This window comes from Tamandua tetradactyla, chromosome 13, assembly GCF_023851605.1.
Source record: "Tamandua tetradactyla isolate mTamTet1 chromosome 13, mTamTet1.pri, whole genome shotgun sequence".
Classification (NCBI taxonomy): Eukaryota; Metazoa; Chordata; class Mammalia; order Pilosa; family Myrmecophagidae; genus Tamandua; species Tamandua tetradactyla.
The window spans coordinates 12,124,480-12,146,636 of NC_135339.1; the positions used below are offsets into that span (position 1 = coordinate 12,124,480).

The 22,157-nt window shown below is 37.5% G+C and overlaps 1 long non-coding RNA gene across 1 annotated transcript in view; it reads right to left on the reverse strand.

Moving 5' to 3' along the window:
• LOC143653026 (uncharacterized) overlaps positions 1-22,157 on the reverse strand; it is a 76,605-nt gene that overhangs the window by 50,520 nt on the left and 3,928 nt on the right. Inside the window, exon 2 of the long non-coding RNA XR_013161031.1 lies at positions 21,128-21,223. This is a non-coding gene — a long non-coding RNA (uncharacterized LOC143653026). The remainder of the gene's footprint in view (positions 1-21,127; positions 21,224-22,157) is intronic.

The window sequence follows — 22,157 nt, forward strand, 5'->3', positions numbered from 1 at the left end:
TCTTGTAAGCAACATATAGCTGGATTATATTTCTTAATCCATTCTGCCAATCTGTATCTTTTAATTGGTAGGTTTAGTCCATTAATATTCAAAGTTGTTATTACTGTAAAGACATTTCTTGAATACACCATCTTATCCTTTGAATTTTATTTGTCAATCTATGTTCTTTTCCCTTTTTCTCTTTTTATCCTTTAGGCTACCCTTACTGGTACTCTTCAATTCTGTGCCCTCCTCCAGACCTTCTCTGTTATTTTTTTCAGCTGGCAGAACTCCTTTAGTATTTGTTGTAGAGCTTGTCTTTTGTTGACATATTCTCTTAGTTCTTGTTTGTGAAAATTTTAATCTCTCCCTCAGTTTTGAAGGACAATTTGGCTGGGTACAGAGTTCTTGGCTGGAAGTGTTTCTCTTTCAAGATCTTAAATATATCTTACCACTACCTTCTCGCCTCTGTGGTGCCAGTTGAGTAGTCTGAATTCAGTCTTATGTGGTTTCCCATGTATGTAGTAGATTGTTTTTCTCTTGCTGCTTTCAGGATTTTCTGTTTCTCTTCAACATTTGACAGACTGATTGGTATATGTCTTGGGGTAGGACTATTTGGATTTATTCTATTTGGAGTTTGTTGGTCTCCTTTGATTTGTGTATTTATGTCTTTTATAAAGTTTGGGAAGTTTTCCCACATTATATCCTCTACTAATCTTCCTAACCCTTTATTCTTCTCTTCTCCCTCTCAGACACTGATGATTCTTATATTTTGTGTGCTTTGTTTTTTCCATCATTTCCGTGAGATCCAATTCAAAATTTCCATCATTTTTGTCATTTGCTCTTTTGTGTGTTCAAAATACTTGTCCTGTTCTCTAATTCACTTATTCTTTCTCCTGCCTCTTTAAATCAGCTGTTATGTGTCTCTAGTATATTTTTGATTTGGTCTACAGCATCTGTAATCTCTGTGATATCTCCCATTTTTCTACTTATTCTTTCAAATTCATCTTTAAGCTGTTCTAGTGTTTTCTTGATTCCCTTTATGTTATTAGGCATCCCACTGATTTTATGTACTAAAATTATGTGCGCATCTTTGATTAGTTGTTCCAAAGTCTGTGTCACCTCTGGTGTTTTAATTTGTTCATTAGACTGGACTGTATTTGTCTGCATGTTCATATGATTAGTGATCTTCTGTTGTCTTTGTGGCATGTAAATATCTTGATAAGGTTACTTTGTACGTTGATTTCCTACAGTAGACTAAAGCTTTGCATTTGTGGGATGGGTATGCAGCAGGATGTGGGGCACAGGGAACAACAGTCGGGTGATGAATTGCAGTGCAGGTATATGCCCAGGTCAGGGACTCTATGCTGAAGCCTGTGAACGTGGGATGCAGGTCACAGGATTGTGGATGTGTGGTGTGGTGGCTGTGGGGGCAAAGTGCAGCTCAGGCAGGCTTTGAAGTGCAGTAGCAGGGTTCAGCATGGGGGACACAGAGATAGGGCATGGCAGGTGGCAGGTGGGGAGAGCTGAGGGGATGTGCTGGGCTGTTAGGTGGGCAGCATGCAGGTGGACATGTGAAGCGTGTGGGTCATGAATATCAGGGTGTGGGGCACAAAGCACAGAAGTCAGGTCACTGAGAGGTTGGAGCACAGTGTACCCTTGCACAAGGGGTGGAGGCCAGGGGAGCTGGGATGCAGATGCATGAGTGTGTAGGGGCAGGACACAGGTCATGGAGGTTGTGGGATATGTCTCGGGGTGGGTGATGATGGGTGAGAGGGGCCCTGGCACAGGCCCGCAGATGCAGGAGAGGGTGGTTTAAGGGTACCCACTAGTGCAGGGCTTAAGCTATCTGGCATAAACATGCCCCAGAGCACCTGCCAGGTAAGGGCACTTGTGCCATGTGGTGGGGCAAAGGTGTGCATGTGTGCGGGGCAGGGGCTGTGGGACACAAGCATCGAAAGGTCCATAAACAGATATGTGGGTGCCCAGCAGGGAGGAAGTGGCTGTGCTGGTGCATGGATCTGGGGGACAGGGCCCTGGTGTGCATGTGGCAGCAGAACTCAGGGGCAGTGGGGTGGGATTGTGCCTGTGTGGGCTGGGCTGGGGGCTGGTGTGGCCTGGGTATGAAGGTGAGCACCTGCAGCCTGAGTGCACAGGTGACTGCCTGCAGGGGGCAGGGAGGGTGAGATGGGGGTTGATGGGCTGTCCACGGGTACATGGGATTTGGGAGAGGTGTGGCAAGATGTGGGCTTTTGCGGCAGTGGTGGCTTGGGATGGGACAGACTTGTGTGCATGTGGGGGGAGGTGTGGGGTGGGAATGAGGGAGTCAGGGTGGGAGTACTTGGAGTGCATTGAGGGTGCAGGTGAGTGGGGTGTGGGGGAGTTGTGGGTCACGGGGTGGGGGAGGGTAGCATGTATGAAGGTAGCACATTCAAGTAATGTGGCTTGGCTTACTTCCCTGTTCCAGTCTCCCTATTCCTGAACTCCTGACAGCTCCAGGCCTCCATCTGGAAATGGATGCACATGGCTGTTTTCACCAGCTGACCAGTCTCTGGTTCTCCGCATCTCAATTCTTCTGCTTTTCAAGCAGGATCTCCCTGTGTGGTGTAGAAGACCCTCTCAGGTCATGTAACCCTGGAATCACTCTCCCAGTCTTTTTTCTACCCCTTCTCCAGCTGTTCTTCAGAGTAGGGATGAACTAGACCTATCTATTCTGCCATCTCCCCAGAAGTATGGAATGGCTTTTAGTAAGGGAATTTAATAAGTTACAAGTTTTCAGTTCTAAGGCCATGGAAATGCTCAGCGTATCCAGAGAAAGACACCTTTACTTAAAGCAGGCCGACGGGTCCAGAACATATCTGTCAGCTGGGAAGGCATGTGGCTGGCATCTGTTGGAGTCTTTGGCTTCTGTTTTCAAACAGCTTCCCCAGGGGTGTTTTCTTTCTGCATCTCCAAACGTCTGGGTCTCATGGTGACTCTGGGCTCTGAACTCTCTTCAAAATATTTTCTCTTTTAAAGGGCTCCAGTAAACTAATCAAGACTCACCTTAATTGGGCAGAGTCACAACTCTGTCCATTCAAAAGGTCACACCCACAACTGAGCAGATCATATATTCATGGAAACAATCTAATCAAAGGGTCCCACTCTACAATATTGAATAAGGATTACAGCAAGGCTTTTCTGGGGTACACAACAATTTCAAACTAGCACATTCTACACTCTGAACCCCCAAAAGACATGTTCTTCCCATATACAAAATATATGCATTCTATCACAATATCCTAAAAGCCTTAAATCATTTCAGTAACAATACAAATAGAATGCCAAGTCAAAAAACACAAAATCTCATCAATATCAGTTAAAGCCTTGGTCAGTCCTAAGGCAAAATTCTCCTCTGGCTGTAAAACTGTGAAACTCAGAACTAGTTATCTGCTGCCAATATACAAAAGAGGGATGGTCATAGGATATGTGCTTTCATTGCCATAGGGAGAAATGATAAACAGGGGTCACTGGACCAAAACACTTCTGAAAACCTGAAGGGCAAGCTCAATTAGCTTTCAAAGTCTAAAGTCATTTATAGAATAAGGTTTAATCATCTGGGTTTCAGATATGGCAATCCCATCCTCCCTAAGGGTTTACAGTACAGCCTTGCTCTCTGCAAATGTTTGGGTGAAGGCTGTAAAAATGGGGAATCATTGGGAGGACCATCTTTTCTCAGCTCCAACCTCTCCTAACATTGGGTCAGCACCCAGGCTCTCTGCCATTACTGGGGCACATACTCACCCTCCCCTCAAACAATGGGATGATTGCTACACTCCTTGCAATCCCATGCTTATGTACTCAACCCTGTCTGAGGCCTGGAGCACTTAAACTCTTCACGAGCATCATGGGAGAAGGCTTGCCCTCTGTTTCTGGGACAAACTCACCCTCTCCACATGTATGGGTGAGTCTTCTCACCTGGCTAGAGATTTCCTTGCTCCAAACCTTAGCTTCCATGGTTTTGCCCCTGATCCTTTTCCTGTTCCTTCTAGTCCAGACTAGCAGTGGTCCTGTTTATATAGATCCTGCAACACTTTTGTCAGTTTTCCGTGCAGTATGCAGGGATTATAACTATCAGATAATAGGACATTCCACAAATCCTGTATAGATAACTCCATCTCCTATCCTGGTTTGTTCTCACAGGGCTGACTGGTTCCATGCTTGGTTAAATCCTCACATGAGGCACTAGCCACTGAGTCTTCTTTCTTGGGAGCCCCAAATTTTCCAGACCATCAATTTCTGTTTCCTTCAAACCCAAGAGTTCAGTTCTCAACTTATCTCTTTCCTGTCACATTTTACTAGAGCTGAAAGGAGCAGCCAGGCTGTATTTTACACATTTGGTTTGGGAATGTCCTCAGCTATCCAAGGTTGTCGCCTTTAAATTCTAACTTCCATCCAACAACAGTACTCAATTTGGCCAAATTATCTGTCATTTTGAAACAGGGGTTGTCTTCCTTCCAGTTTGCAATAACACATGCATTATTTCTGTCTAAATTCTTATTGGGAGAACCTTCAGTGTGCATATCTCTGCCAATAGTCGTTTCAAAGCAATTCAGGCTCTTTCTATCAAGCATATCACATTTCTTCCAGAACCTTCCATTTATCCATTTAAAAAGCCATTCCAATATGTTTTATATTTGCAAACTGCAGCACGCCACTTCTCTGGTACCAAAATCTGTTTTGATTTGTTAAAGCTGCCAGAATGCAATATACCAGAAATAGAATGGTTTTTAAAAGGGGAATTTAATAAGTTATAAGTTTATAGTTCTAAGTCTGTAAAATGTCCCACTAAGCCATCCAGAGAAAGATACATGATTTATGGAAGGCTGATGGGTTCAGAACACCTCTGTCAGCTGGGAAGGCACATGCCTGGCATCTACTGGTCCTTTGGCTTCTGGCTTCAAACAGCTTCCCTGGGGGAATTTTCTTACTACATATCCAAATGTCCAGGTCTTGTGTTGGTTCTGTCAGCTCTGAGCTTTCTCTAAAATGTCTCCACTTTTAAAGGACTCCAGTAAACTGATCAAGATCCACCCCGAATGGGCAGAGTCACAGCTCCATTTGATCAAAAGGTTAAACCCACGATTAAGTGGATCATATCTTCATGGAAACAATCTAATCAAAGGGTCCCACCCTAATATATTGAACCAGGATTAGAAGAACAAGGTTTTCCTGGGGTACATAACAATTTCCAACCTGCACAACTCCAAAGATTTGAAAGCAAAGGCTTGGAAAGATATTTGTACACCAATGCCCATCGCAGCATTATTCGCAATAGTCAAAAGGTGGAAGCAATCCAAATATCTGTCAAAAGATGAATGGCTAAACAAAACGTGGCATATTCATACCATGGAAACTTATTTGACCATAAAAAGAAATGAAATGCTGGCACATCATGCAACATGGATGAACTTTAAAGAGAATTATTGCTTAATGGGTATGAGTTTCAGTTTGGGATAATAAAATATTCTGGAAATATTAGTGAAAGTTATACAATATTGTTAAGATACTTAAGAATTCCCCACTTATAAATGGTTAAGATGATTTCTATGTAATGTATCTTTCACCACAATTTTTTTTAAAGTAAAAAAAAAAAAAAAAGTTACTTCTGGTTATACTGACCTTGCAGCCTGTGGTGAAGAGAAGAGAGGTCCTCGCACCTGTCTACAAGGAAGCATAGCCCAGGTGGCCACAGAGAACGTGTTTGTATCAAGTCCTTTTGGTTTTGTATTTAGTAAACATTATTCTTATATTCTGGCAATGGATTAACTCCTAAAACTTTTTCTCAGTGGTTTTTTGTTTTGTTTGTTTTTTTTTGCTTTTTGAGTTTTCATGTTTCTTTTTTTTTTTTTTTTGAGCTGTTTCTGATTCAGAGGCTCCTTACCAAATGCCATTTTAATTCAGAAGCAATAGGCATTGGGTTAAAGCAAGCCTGAGGTTTACATGCCTCTTTGGAAACTGGATATTGGACTTTTGGGTAGTCATTCTGGGTCTCCCCAGGAGCTGGATCAGTGCCCCTAACCCTAGTTCTACATTCTCTTGGCTCCCTTCCTTTTCCCAAAATAGTATACCTGAGTTTTCTGATTCCAGCAAGCCCACCGAGGTGATGCCAGCATTATTTTTCTCCTTTAATGAACACAGATCTTCTCCAATCTTTTCTTCTCCTGCTTTACATCATCTCTTCCTTCCTCTCTTGTTTCCCCAGGCACCCAGATACCTGATTTATTATTTAGAGGGAAATATTTAATCTTTTGAAACTAGTATTTAGTTAGCTGGGGGCACGTAACTCCTTTTTACAACATACTTGAATGGGGTTTCTCAACTTTCAGGGTCTTAGTTTTGGTTATAAAGTTTCTGACAAGCAAGACTTTTATTGGAGTGCATCTTACTCATTAGTTGCTTCACAACTATGTATTTACACCATCAAGGTGGGACCCTGGCAGCCCACCTGCCTTGATTCTGTAGGTGTTACAGGACTGGGATTTGTATAATTGCTTCAGGTATTTGGAGCCAAATCTGTCATCTCCATGACTGCTTCATGGCTGGAGCTCTGTTCCTGTCAACCAGTGAGCATCAGCAGGTGCATCCAGGCTGGGTGCCAGAATCAAGGTGCCAAGAACCAGGAAACTAGCAGCATCTCAACCTGCATGAAACCTTTTCAACCTGTTTGAAAAGATTTGGTATAGATGATAGGGAGTAAAGAAAATTTTATTTTAAAAGATTTCTAAGATGCTTCATGAAGTGATACTTTTTATTCCCATGGTTTAAATATTTTCTACACATTTGCTTTGAATTCCAGACCTTTATATCCAACTACTTACTGGACAATTCCACCAATATATTTGAAACTGAATTGCCAATTTTCCCCATCTCAGCCATCAAATTCTTCATCTGCTTCCCTCCCTACCTCAACAGCCAATTCTTCTTCTTTCTCACTGTAAATTCTATACAGTCATTTTGATTTTTCTCTATTTCTCATACCCTGTATCTAAAATATCAAGAAACCCCACTGACTCTACCTTTAAAATATATATAACTAGATGAAGGGTAGTTCAGTGGTAGAATTCTCACTTGCTATGCAGTAGACCTGGGTTCAATTCCTGGACCACTTTCTGAAAAAAAAAAAAAGCAAGCAAGCAAACTAAGAAAAAACAAACAAAAAATTCAACAAATGGTTCTGCAATAATGGGATACTCACACGGAAAAAGAATGAAATATGAATATACATGAGGTATATATTAGTTATATATATATATATATATTATATATATATATAACTAATCCAACAACCCCTCACCTCTAGGTCTTCCACCCTAAGTCAACATCACCTCTTACCTGGACTACTGCAAAGGCCTCCTAATTTCACTTTGTTCTACTTCAGGCTATTTCAACAGTAGCAGCCAAAGAGAGTCTTTTAAAATTTAAGTCAGATCACATAATTCTTTGTTTAAAACCCTCCATTGTCTTCCATCTCATTCATATAAAAACCAAGGTCGTTACAATGTCCTCTATGATCTGGTTCCCTATTTCAGCACTTTCTAGACCCTGTCTCACTCTCTCTACTGGCTTCTTTGTGATTTCTCAAACATTCTAGGTATACTTCCTCCTTATGTTTTTTTTTCCTTTTTTTTTTTTTTTGCTGGATGCTTCCTGTGTTTGGACTGTTTTGTATCCACATGGCTGACTTCTTCATCTCATAAAGGTTTTGTTTGTTTCATCTTCTTGATGAAGGTGTCCCAGACCACTCTGTTTAAAATTACAATCTGTCATTCACCACTGCCCTCATTCCTCATTCCCCTACCTTGCTTTTTAAAAAATTTATCCAGAGCAATTATAACCCTCTAAAATATAATGATTAATTTATTTATTGTGTCTATTGCTTATTATCTGTGTCTCCTTTCCCCTAAAGTAGACTCTATGAGGGCAAGGTTTTTGTTTTGTTTACTAATGTATCACAATTATGTATCTATACTTGGCCCATACAAGGTGCAAAAATGTTTTCTGAATGGATAAAAATTCTATTAAATCCAAAGAATGATTTCTTCTCATTATCAACCTAAAATTATAGCTACAAAGAACGTGTTACTGAGGAATTTTGCAGCCCCAAGTTTTATGAGTCTAAACTAAATCCCAATAATGCTGTTCTTTTCAGCTTTAGTTTGCAGAAAGCTATAGGCATGAAAGAATGTAAATAAAATCCATCACTAATCACACTGTGTTCAGATGACACATTTTTTGTAGCATGCCTTTCTTGATGAGTGAAGCAGTTTGTTGATTTACATTATGGCACCAGTGCCTCTTTTCATTAGAGATGGCACTTTGAGTCCTTGTCTGGAGAGATTTCATCCAAGGTCACAACAGGAGTCAATGGAAGAGTGGAACTAGAAGTCAAGTTTGTCTGTGTCTAGATAATACTGGGTTAACATGGTGATGGACTAGATAAGCCTGATATATTGTCTCCTGATTGTCCCCTGAATCCTCATTGTCATTCACAAAAATCCTGATGACACTCACTGCTCTGTAATTAAACATAAGAAATGCAATCTGTTAACATGTGGATGGGATTTATACTTACTGGACAGTGATGGGGATGAATTGAGACTCATTTTTGGGATGTTACAGGTTACATACATCATCCTCTGAAAATAAAGACTATAACCAACTTCAAAGATTGTGTAAAGATAACTTGATTCACCTCTAGTTTTCAGGTGCAGGAGCCTTATTTAACAGAAAAAGGGATGTTATCCTTCAGTTGCCTGAGAAATACTTCCTAAACCATCACCTCTTATTTATCTGCATCCGTTTAGAAAGCAACATTTTTAGGACATATGGCTGTAAATATAGGGTTTTAAAATAAGTTATATCTGAGGTTTCTTAGTAAATGAGAGAAGAAACTATAAACAAGAGCAAAAGCAGAAAATATTTCAGGGAGTTTCAGTGTTATCATAACTTATGTTGTCTAAATGATAACTGATCCATTAGTTTGGAAAGTAAGCCTGATATTTGGCACAGGAGATCTAACCACAGATCAATGGCTGGAAGCAATGAATTTAAGCCAAGGACTATACACATCAAATATTCCTTAATTAGACACAAGAGGAAGATACTTCAAGAACCTAAATGGATGGTAAGAAGGGTATAGGAACATTATGTTGACTGTTCTAGCAAATGCCAGGTCCAGACAGATGTCTCCCCATTCAAATGTTAGTGTGGAAAACAGTCATCCTGGGGAGAACAGATGGAAATCAGCTGACAATAATGACAGTCTAAGATCCTACTGTACTGAAATCCTTATGAAAACAATTATACAAGTTGTACATAATTTTAAAAACAGCTTCCTAAAGGTACTAGAGCGTGAACATTAGTAGATCAACTGGTACAGAGTGCATACTCAGAGGAGGGCAATTATGTGAAATGAGTTCCTGTTTCCATGATGCTTAGCCTGGGGCCAAGTATAGCTTGTGAGGCAGCAAAGCAGGGGGTGGTACGATGGTCAGGGGAAAACAAACTGCAGTGTTTATGGCCTAGGCAATGAAAAAATTCAAGCCAGGGACACTGTAGCCACTGAAGAGAGTAGAAGAATCTGACAGAAAGAGCCAGAGGGGAACCCAAATTCCTGCATAAAAGCCTCAAGGTGCCTCAAATAAAGACAAAAGGTCTGAACTGAGACAAGAAACAAAGTTTGCAGTTCAAACCCACCTAAGTTAACTAACTGCCTACTAAACAGCACTCATTGGAAAAAATTAATAGAATCCAGATTCTATAAAATTTGATACTCATAATGACCAAGACACAATCTAAAATTGACCAGAATTAAAATTAAAATTAACTAAGAGAAAGTAGGACGTCCTCAAGAAGGGATTTGGCAAACTACAATCTGTACCAAATTGACCTCATGTATTGTTTTTGTATCGACTGCAACTTAGACTGTGTTTTAAACCTTTAAAGGGCTGTTAAAAACCACAAAAACAACAAGGAATATGTGTCAATAACTTTAAGACCTGTTCCACAAAGCCTAAAATATTTACTATACTGCCCTTTACATAAAAAGTTTGCCGACCCCTATTCAAAAGAATTGGAATTTAATTGAGACCAATCTTAAGACAGTCCAGATGTTGGAACTAATCTACAAGGTTGTAAAGAGGCTACTTTATCTGTAGTCAATAAAGTAAAGTAAAAATGCTCACAATGAATGACAAGATGGGAATATTGGAAGAAAACAGATGATGAAAAAGATCCAAATGAAAATTCTAGAACTGAAAAATACATTATAATGTATAATGTGTTCACAAATGGATATGACAACCAAATGGAGATAGTAAAGAATAAGTGATTTTGGGGTGCAATCAATATAAAATAGTTCAATGTAAAGACACAGAGAGGAAAATGATACAAGATGGAAATTTGGATTCTTTGAAAGAAAGAAGAGCATTATAAATGATAACAATCTGGATAAGTGGTTTTCCCTTTTAGTTTTAAAATTATGCATGTAACTGTTTAAAATATAATTATAACATTATAAACACTGGTGTTTAAAATGTATGTTTAAGTAATATATACAATAACCTAGCACAAAGGATGAGGGAGGTATACATTTATAAGTTTTCTATATTTTATTGGATTGGTAATATGTCAACTGTAAATAGACTATGAAAAGTTAAGGATATAAGTTGTAGTATATAGAGAAAACAGTAAAAATTAATGCAAAATGTTTATATGAAAAGCTAATAAAGTTACCATGGAATTCTAAAAAGCATTATTGTAAAAATTGAAGCAAAAAAACAGGTAATGAGGAAAGAGAAATGAAAAAACAGGATACAAATAGAAAACAAAAAATAAAACAGAATAGCAACATTTTTTTTGAAAAGATTGAAAACTTTAATCACCTGTTTCCACAAAAATATTCCTGCTTCTCACAGAAATCAGATTCAACAATCAACATTTTTTTATTATTAATTAAAAAAATTAACTAACACAACATTTAGAAATCATTCCATTCTACATATACAATTAGTAATTCTTAATATCATCACATAGATGCATATTCATCGTTTCTTAGTACATTTGCATCGATTTAGAAAAAGAAATAGAAAGACAACAGAAAAAGAAATGAAACGATAATAGAGAGAAAAAAATAAAAAAAGAAGAAAAAAAAACTATACCTCAGATGCAGCTTCATTCAGTGTTTTAACCTAATTACATTACAGTTAGGTAGTATTGTGCTGTTCACTCCTGAGTTTTTGTATCCAGTCTTGTTGCACAGTCTGTATCCCTTCAGCTCCAATTACCCATTATCTTACCCTATTTCTATCTCCTGATGGTCTCTGTTACCAATGACATATTCCAAGTTTATTCTCTAATGTCGGTTCACATCAGTGGGACCATACAGTATTTGTCTTTTAGTTTTTGGCTAGTCTCACTCAGCGTAATGTTCTCTAGGTCCATCCATGTTATTACATGCTTCATAAGTTTATTCTGTCTTAAAGCTGCATAATATTCCATCGTATGTATATACCACAGTTTGTTTAGCCACTCGTCTGTTGATGGACATTTTGGATGTTTCCATCTCTTTGCAATTGTAAATAATGCTGCTATAAACATTGGTGTGCAAATGTCCGTTTGTGTCTTTGCCCTTAAGTCCTTTGAGTAGATACCTAGCAATGGTATTGCTGGGTCATATGGCAATTCTATATTCAGCTTTTTGAGGAACCGTCAAACTGCCTTCCACAGTGGTTGCACCACTTGACATCCCCACCAACAGTGGATAAGTGTGCCTCTTTCTCCACATCCTCTCCAGCACTTCTCATTTTTTGTTTTGTTGATAATGGCCATTCTGGTGGGTGTGAGATGATATCTCATTGTGGTTTTGATTTGCATTTCTCTAATGGCCAGGGACATTGAGCATCTCTTCATGTGCCTTTTGGCCATTTGTATTTCTTCTTCTGACAGGTGTCTGTTCAAGTCTTTTTCCCATTTTGTAATTGGGTTGGCTGGCTTTTTGTTGTTGAGTTGAACAATCTCTTTATAAATTCTGGATACTAGACCTTTATCTGATATGTCGTTTCCAAATATTGTCTCCCATTGTGTAGGCTGTCTTTCTACTTTCTTGATGAAGTTCTTTGATGTAAAAAGGGTTTAATTTTGAGGAGTTTCCATTTCTTTCTTTCTTTCTTCAGTGCTCTTGCTTTAGGTTTAAGGTCCATAAAACCACCTCCAATTGTAAGATTCATAAGATATGTCCCTACATTTTCCTCTAACTGTTTTATGGTCTTAGACCTAATGTTTATATCTTTGATCCATTTTGAGTTAACTTTTGTATAGGGTGTGAGATATGGGTCTTCTTTCATTCTTTTGCATATGGATATCCATTTCTCTAGGCACCATTTACTGAAGAGACTGTTCTGTCCCAGGTGAGTTGGCTTGACTGCCTTATCAAAGATCAAATGTCCATAGATGAGAGGGTCTATATCTGAGTACTCTATTCGATTCCATTGGTCGATATATCTATCTTTATGCCAGTACCATGCTGTTTTGACCACTGTGGCTTCATGATATGACTTAAAGTCAGGCAGCGTGAGACCTCCAGCTTAGTTTTTTTTCCTCAAGATACTTTTAGCAATTCGGGGCACCCTGGCCTTCCAGATAAATTTGCTTATTGGTTTTTCTATTTCTGAAAGATAAGTTGTTGGGATTTTGATTGGTATTGCATTGAATCTGTAAATCAATTTAGGTAGAATTGACATCTTAACTATATTTAGTCTTCCAATCCATGAACACGGTATGCCCTTCCATCTATTTAGGTCTTCTGTGATTTTTTTTTAACAGTTTTTTGTAGTTTTCTTTGTATAGGTCTTTTGTCTCTTTAGTTAAATTTATTCCTAAGTATTTTATTCTTTTAGTAGCAATTGTAAATGGAATTCGTTTCTTGATTTCCCCCTCAGCTTGTTCATTGCTATTATATAGAAACACTACAGATTTTTGAATGTTGATCTTATAACCTGCTACTCTGCTGTACTCATTTATTAGCTCTGGTAGTTTTGCTGTGGATTTTTCAGGGTTTTCGATGTATAGTATCATATCATCTGCAAACAGTGATAATTTTACTTCTTCCTTTCCAATTTTGATGCCTTGTATTTCTTTTTCTTGTCTAATTGCTCTGGCTAGAACCTCCAACACGATGTTGAATAACAGTGATGATAGTGGACATGCTTGTCTTGTTCCTGATGTTAGGAGGAAAGTTTTCCATTTTTCCCCATTGAGGATGATATTAGCTGTGGGTTTTTCATATATTCCCTCTATCATTTTAAGGAGGTTCCCTTGTATTCCTATCCTTTGAAGTGTTTTCAACAGGAAAGGTTGTTGAATCTTGTCAAATGCCTTCTCTGCATCAATTGAGATGATCATGTGATTTTTCTGCTTTGATTTGTTGATATGGTGTATTACATTAATTGATTTTCTTATGTTGAACCATCCTTGCATACCTGGGATGAATCCTACTTGGTCATGATGTATAATTCTTTTAATATGTTGCTGGATTCGATTTGCTAGAATTTTGTTGAGGATTTTTGCATCTATATTCATTAGGGAGATTGGTCTGTAGTTTTCTTTTTTTTGTAATATCCTTGCCTGGTTTTGGTATGAGGGTGATGTTGGCTTCATAGAATGAATTAGGTAGCTTTCCATCCACTTCAATTTTTTTGAAGAGTTTGAGCAGGGTCGGTACTAATTCTTTCTGGAATGTTTGGTAGAATTCACATGTGAAGCCATCTGGTCTTGGACTTTTCTTTTTGGGAAGCTTTTGAATGACTGATTCAATTTCTTTACTTTTTTTGTGATTGGTTTGTTGAGGTCATTTATTTCTTCTTGAGTCAAAGTTGGTTGTTCATGCCTTTCTAGAAACTTGTCCATTTCATCTACATTGTTGTATTTATTAGCATAGAGTTGTTCATAGTATCCTGTTATTACCTCCTTTATTTCTGTGAAGTCAGTGATTATGTCTCCTCTTCCATTTCTGATCCTATTTATTTGCATCCTCTCTCTTCTTCTTTTTGTCAATCTTGCTAAGGGCCCATCAATTTTGTTGATTTTCTCATAGAACCAATTTCTGGTCTTATTGATTTTCTCTATTGTTTTCATGTTCTCAATTTCATTTATTTCTGCTCTAATCTTTGTTATTTCTTTCCTTTTGCTTGCTTTGGGGTTAGTTTGCTGTCTTTCTCCAGTTCTTCCACGTGGACAGTTAATTCCCAAATTTTTGCCCTTTCTTCTTTTTTGATATAGGCATTTAGGGCAATAAATTTCCCTCTTTGCATTGCCTTTGCTGCATCCCATAGGTTTTGATAAGTTGTGTTTTCATTTTCATTCGCCTCGAGATATTTACTAATTTCTTTTGTAATTTCTTCCTTGACCCACTGGTTGTTTAAGAGTGTGCTGTTGAGCCTCCACGTATTTGTGAATTTTCTGGCACTCTGTCAATTGTTGATTTCCAACTTCATTCCTTTATGATCTGAGAAAGTGTTGTTATGATTTCAATCTTTTTAAATTTGTTGAAACTTGCTTTGTGACCCAGCATATGGTCTATCTTTGAGAATGATCCATGAGCACTTGAGAAAAAGGTGTATCCTGCTGTTGTGGAGTGTAATGTCCTATAAATGTCTGTTAAGTCTAGCTCATTTATTGTAATATTCAAATTCTCTGTTTCTTTATTGATCCTCTGTCTAGATGTTCTGTCCATTGATGAGAGTAGGGAATTGAAGTCTCCAACTATTATGGTATATGTGTCTATTTCCCTTTTCAGTGATTGCAGTGTATTCCTCATGTATTTTGGGGCATTCTGATTCGGTGCGTAAATATTTATGATTGTTATGTCTTCTTGTTAATTGTTCCTTTTATTAGAAGATAGCATTCTTCTTTGTCTCTTTTAACTGTTTTACATTTGAAGTCTACTTTGTTGGATATTAGTGTAGCTACTTCTGCTCTTTTCTGGTTGTTATTTGCATGAAATATCTTTTCCCAACCTTTCTCTTTCAACCTATGTTTATCTTTGGGTCTAAGATGTGTTTCCTGTAGACAGCATATAGAAGGATCCTGTTTTTTAATCCATTCTGCCAGTCTATGTCTTTTGATTGGGGAATTCAGTCCATTAACATTTAGTGTTATTACTGTTTGGGTAATACTTTCCTCTACCATTTTGCCTTTTGTATTATGTATATCATATCAAATTTTCCTCCTTTCTACACTCTTCTCCATAGCTCTCTCTTCTGTCTTTTCGTATCTGACTCTAGTGCTCCCTTTAGTATTTCTAGCAGAATTGGTTCCTTGGTCACAAATTCTCTCAGTGACTTTTTGCGTGAAAATGTTTTAATTTCTCCCTCATTTTTGAAGGACAATTTTGCTGGATATAGAATTCTTGGTTGGCAGTTTTTCTCTTTTAGTAATTTAAATATATCATCCCACTGTCTTCTTGCCTCCATGGTTTCTGCTGAGAAATCTACACATAGTCTTATTGGGTTTCCCTTGTATGTGATGGATTGTTTTTCTCTTGCTGCTTTCAAGATCCTCTCTTTCTCTTTGACCTCTGACATTCTAACTAGTAAGTGTCTTGGAGAACGCCTATTTGGATCTATTCTCTTTGGGGTGTGCTGCACTTCTTGGATCTGTAATTTTAGGTCTTTCGTAAGAGTTGGGAAATTTTCAGTGATAATTTCTTCCATTAGCTTTTCTCCTCTTTTCCCCTTCTCTTCTCCTTCTGGGACATCCACAGCACATATATTTGTGTGCTTCATATTATCATTCAATTCCCTGATCCCCTGCTCAAATTTTTCCATTCTTTTCCCTATAGTTTCTGTTTCTTTTTGGATTTCAGATGTTCCATCCTCCAGGTCACTAATTCTAACCTCTGTCTCTTGAAATCTACCATTGTAGATTTCCATTGTTTTTTTTCATCTCTTCTACTGTATCTTTCATTCCCATAAGTTCTGTGATTTTTTTTTTCAGACTTTCCATTTCTTCTTTTTGTTCATCCCTTGCCTTCTTCATGTCCTCCCTCAATTTATTGATTTGGTTTTTGAAGAGGTTTTCCATTTCTGTTCATATATTTAGAATTAGTTGTCTCAGCTCCTGTATCTCATTTGAACTATTGGTTTGTTCCTTTGACTGGGCCATATCTTCAATTTTCCTGGTGTGATTTGTTATTTTTGCTGGCGTCTGGACATTTAATCAGAGTTCCCTGAGTGTGAGACCCAGCAGGTTGAAAGATTTTCCTGTGAATTCTCTAGACTCTGTTTTTTTATCCTGCCTAGTAGGTGGCACTTGTCTGTCTGCAGGTCCCACCAGCAAAAGATGTTGTAACTCCTTTATTAATGCCACTATTGGTGTTTGGTTTGACCTAGTCCCTGCCACTGTCAGAAACTCCCTCCTCTCCCTCCTGGCAGCCGCCTGTGGGGGAGGGGCACCAGTCACCTGCCGCCGTGGCCCGGGGAACTCACCACCGGACCGGGAAGCTGCCTGTGGGGGAAGGGTGCCGGTCGCCGGCCGCCGCAGCTTGGGGAGCCCGCTGGTCCAAGACTCGTAGCCAGTCCTGGAAGCTACCCGCGAAAGAGGGGCACCGGCTGCTGCGGCTTGGGAAACTTGCCTCTCCGAGACTCTCAGCTGGTCCAGGAAGGAGTGAGGGAGGGGCACCGGCCACCAGCCGCTGCAGCCCAGGGAAGTGCGCGCCGCTTGGGGAGCTCACCACAGTGGAGTCTCGCAGACAGTCTAGCGGGTCCAGACTGGGGTACACTGTGTGTCCGTTCCCTGCTGTGGCCCCGGGAGCTGTTCTGCGTTGTTTCTGGTCACCTAGTAGTTGCTCTGGAGGAGAAACTAAGACGCACATACCTTACTAAGCTGCCATCTTGGCCCCCTCCTCCAGAATAGCCACATTTAACCTACATAAAAATTAATGTATTAAACATATCCATTAAGAGGCAGAGATTATCATAAAGGATAAAAAAATAACACCACTATATGTTTTCTACAAATGCGACAGCTTACATTTTAATCACAGGTAGGTTGAAAGTAAATGAATGGAGAAAGATATGCTAGGCAAACAGTAATCGTTAAAAGATTGACAATCATTTACACAAAATAAAATAAAATAGCTTCTAAGATTAAAATATTGCCAGAGACAAGAGAGAACATTCTTAACAACAAAGGGTCAATTTTTTAGAGAAGCATAAAAATCATAAGTATGTATGCCACTAATAAGAGAACTTTAAAATATGTGAGACAAAAATTCAGCAATTATAGGTGGAGAATTTACAACCCCTCTCTCAGCCAAAGAACTGCTAGGAAAAAAATCAGCAAAAACATGAAAGATATTAACAGCACTATTAATGACCTCAATTTAATTGATAATTACAGAACATTATACTCCAAAATGGCAGAACATACATTCCTTTCAGGACTATATACTAAGTGTACTGGGATACACTATGCACATAGTCATAAAGCAAAACTCAATACATTTCTGATAATTAAAATAGAAAAGTTTCCTAACCACAATGAATTTAAATTAGAAATTATTAACAATAAGATAATTAAGAACCCCCCCAAATATTAAAATTCTTCCAGTGAACAATTTTAATAATGTGTGGGTCAAAGAGAAAAATCACAGGGAAATTAGAAAATAATTTTAACTGAATAAGGATGAAAATACCATATATCCAGATTCATGAATGCTGCTAAAATAATGCCTAGGAGAAAAGTTATAGCTTAAAATTCTTATGTGAGAAATGAAGATATAAAAATCAATTATCTCAATTTCCAACCAAATGAAAAATAAATTTAAGTAAACCAAAGCCTAAAAATATCAATAAAATCGATACATCTGTGACAAGAGTGATCAAGGAAATAAAAGAGAGGAGAGCCAAATTGGCAATATCAGTAATACAAGAGGGGATATCAATTCAGATCCTATAAAAATGTAAAGGGAATAGTATGAACAACTTTACATGAATAAATTTTTTAGATTTAAGAAAATGGACAAATTCTTTAAAAGACCTATAACTAAAAATGACTGAGGAAAAATTTGAAAACCTGAATATCCTTCTATAAACTAAAGAAGTTGAATTCATAGTTAAAAACCTCCACACAAAGCAAACTCCATGCTCAAATGACTTCACCAATTAATTCTATTAAACAGTTTTAAAGTAAGTAATACTGACCATCAAAATACTCTTTCAATATACAGAGTAGGAAGGAACACTTCTCAACTCATTTCATGAGACAAGTATTCCTCTGTTATCAAACCAGACAAAAACATTACAAAAATAAATATACACCAATACTTTTATGAATATAAATGCAAAATAGTTATATATTTTAGAAAATCAAATACAAAAATATGTAAAAATGATAATATATCATGGGCAAGTGGTGTATAAGCTGGGTATATAATATTAATATAAAATTAAAACAACAATCAATATAATTTACCTGTTCAGAGACCAAAGGGGGGCACTTACATGAGTTTTTCAAGAGATACAGAAAAGACACTGGATAAAATTCAATATTCATGTAGATAAAAACACACAGTAAACCAGCAATATAAGGAAAGCTTCTCAACGTGATTAAGGACATCTATAAAGAAAATAAAGTTACCACACACATTAGTGAATGTATAAGATCAAGAACAAGGCAATGGTGCCTGCTCTCCTTACTTCTAGTCAAAATTAAACTACAGGTACTAGCCAGTGCAATAAGGCAAGAGAAAGAAGTGAAATGGTTAAAATTGGAAAGTATAAAGCTAGAACTGTTTGCTGTAGATCACATTTTCATGTACATAGGCAATCCTTAGTTATCTATAAATGGTTTCTAGAATGAGTTCAATAAAAGTTAAGGATAAAAAGTCAATTTTATTTCTTTATAATAGAAAAGTATACAAATTTAAAAATACAAACTCAATTTACAATAGCATAAAAATAATACACTTAGGAATAAATTTAATAAAAGATTTTCAAGACTTGCACACTGAAAAGTCCTAATGTTTCTGTTCTAATTTGCTAACTGCCAGAATGGAACATACCAGAAATGGAATGGCTTTTAAAAGGAGGAATTTAATGAGTTGTTAGTTTACACTTCGAAGGCCAAGAAAATGTCCCAATTAAAACAAATCTATAGAAATGTCCAATCAAAGGCATCCAGGGAAAGATACCTTGGTTTAAGAAGGCTGATGAAATTCAGGGTTTCTTTCTCAAGTGAGAAGGCACATGGTGAACACAGTCAGGGCTTCTCTCTTGACTGTAAGGGCACATGGTGAATATGGCATCATCTGCTAGCTTTCTGTCCTGGCTTCGGTTTCATGAAGCTCCCTGGGAGGCATTTTCCTTCTTCATCTCCAAAGGCCGCTGACTGGTGGACTCTGCTTCTCTTGGCTATGTCGTTCTGTTCTGCTCTCTTTGAATCTTCCATTCTCCAAAACGTTTCCTCTTTCATAGGACTCCAATAAACCAATCAAGACCCACCCAAATGGGTGGAGACATGTCATCACCTAATCCAGTTTAACAACCACTCTTGACTAAATCACATCATCCAAGGAGCTGATCTGATTACAGTTTCAAACATACAGTATTGAATAGGGATTATTCTACCTTTATGAAATAGGATTTTGATTAAAACATGGCTTTTCTAGGGGGCATATTTCCTTTCAAACCAGCACAGTTTCCAAGTAAGGTTAACAAAATTCTACATAGAGGGAAGGATATGTCACTTTTATTGATTGAAAGGCTCAATGTGGTTTAGAAGGCAATTCACTCCATATTGATATATAGATTCAATGCAATTTTCATCCAAGTCCTAGAAGTCTCTTTCAAAGAAATTGAAAAGCTTGTTTTAAAATTTGAATGGAAAACACAAGGATCCTAAATAGGCCAAACAATTTTGAAAAACAAAAAAACAGGTTGGAGGACTTTTACTACCTGATATTAATACTTAATAGAAAGGTATAATACTCTTGGAGGTGTAAAGTGTGGAACTGTGACAAAGATACACATATTGATTGATGAAACAGAATAGAGAGGCTAGAAATAAACCCACCCCCCCCACATATATATATATATATATATCAATTGATTTGTTACATAGGTGTCAAGATAATTGAATGGGGAAAAGATAACTCTTTTCAACAAATGGTCCTAGAATAGCTAGATATCTGTAAAAGACTCTTACCTCATACCATTTATAAAAATTAACTTGAAGCAGATCATAGATCTAAATATAAGGGCTAAAACTCTAAAATGTCTATAAGAAATCATAGTATAAAATCCTTGTGACTGGATTAGGTAAAGACTTCTTAAAAAGAGCATGAAGCATAAAAAATGATAAAATTGACTTCAAAATAGAAAACTTTCCTTCTTGAAAACACAGTTAGGAAAGACACAGATAAGGAGAAAATAGTTACAAAACATTTTCTGGGTCTATGTCCAGAATGTATAATGAGCTTTTCTACTTGATATATCAAAAGGTGGAATTTAAGGAGAGAAATATTGAATAGAAACTTTACAAAAGAAGATACATGAATGGCCAATAAACACAAAGAAATGTCAACTTCTCTGGTCATCAAGGACATGCAAATTAAAATAATGAGATACCCTATATACTCAATATAATCACTAATGTTTAAAAGACTGACCATACAAAATGCTGGCAAGCATGTGAAGTGATTAGAGCTCTCACACTTTTTCAGTGGTAAAGAAAAATGGTCCAGCCACTTTGGAAATGGTATAGCCATGAGTATTCCATAAAGGGAAACAAATATTCATCCTATGAACTCACAACCCCACTCCTAAATATCTATACATTATGGGTCGATTTGTGTCCCCCCAAAGACATGAAGTCTGAACTTTCAGTTATGTAAATGTGAACAGATTTTTAAATATAATCTTTGAAGATGTTATTATTTAAGATGAGGCCAAACTTCCTTAATCCAATATGACTGGTAGCCTTATATACATAGGAAATTTGGATACACATAGTAAGACAGAGACAGACAAAAAGATGATCATGTGACAAAGGCATAGAGTGAGTTATGCTGCCCAAAGCCAAGGAGCACCTTGGATTGCCAGCCACCTACCAGAATCCAGGACAGAGGGATGGAACAGAGTCTTCTCTTTAGAAACGAGCATGGCATCGCTGACACCTTGATTTTGGACTTGCATCCTCCAGAACTCTGAGAAAATGCATTGCTTTTGTTTAAGACAACTAGTCTGTGGTACATAATAATAGCAGCCCTGGAAAACTAAGATATGAATCAAGTAAAATAAAGATGTCTATCCACGCAAAGACTTGCGTGGGAATGTTTATAGTGGCATTATTCAGAATAGCCCAAAATTGAAACACCCCAAATATTTATGAACTTTGTAAATGGATAAAGGAATTGTAGAATACCCATACTATGGAATACGACTCAATAATAGAAAGAGAAATGCAATTTGAATGCACACAACAATGTGGATAATTCTCTAAAGGAAGTCACACATGAAGGCCTGTATTTCATTTATGTGAAGTTACGAAAATGGCAAAAGCATAGGCACAGAAATCCTGGGGCCAAAATTTGAAGAAGGGGATTTTCTGCAAAGTAGCAAGAAAAGACATTTCAGGAAAATACAAATATTCCATCTCTTAATTGTCTACATACAAGAGACATAAATACTTGCCTATATGCAATTACAAAAATTCATTACATTGTACACTTAAAATGGGTGAGTTTCATTGTGTGCAAATAATATTTAATAAAGTTTGAAAATGTCATCGTAAGCTCTATAAAAATACATTTCAACATAATATTAAAGTATAACTCTATAGATTCAAAGGAAAACAATATCTCTAAAAGTGATCACGTTTTTTCAAACAAAAAAGAATTTTTGAAAATTCTCTTGGTGTTCTCAAAAAGCATCAAAAAGTTGTCTTTTCTCTACTAGATATTCAGAAAATATAATGCAATAACAGGGTAATATTGAGGCACAGATGTAAAGAAAACTTGGTTACATTAAAAAAAAATAGTTCAGGGCCACGGTGGCTCAGCAGGCAAGGATGCTTGCCTGCCATGCCAGAGGACCCGAGTTCGATTCCCAGTGCCTGATCATGTAAGAAAAAAAAAGTTT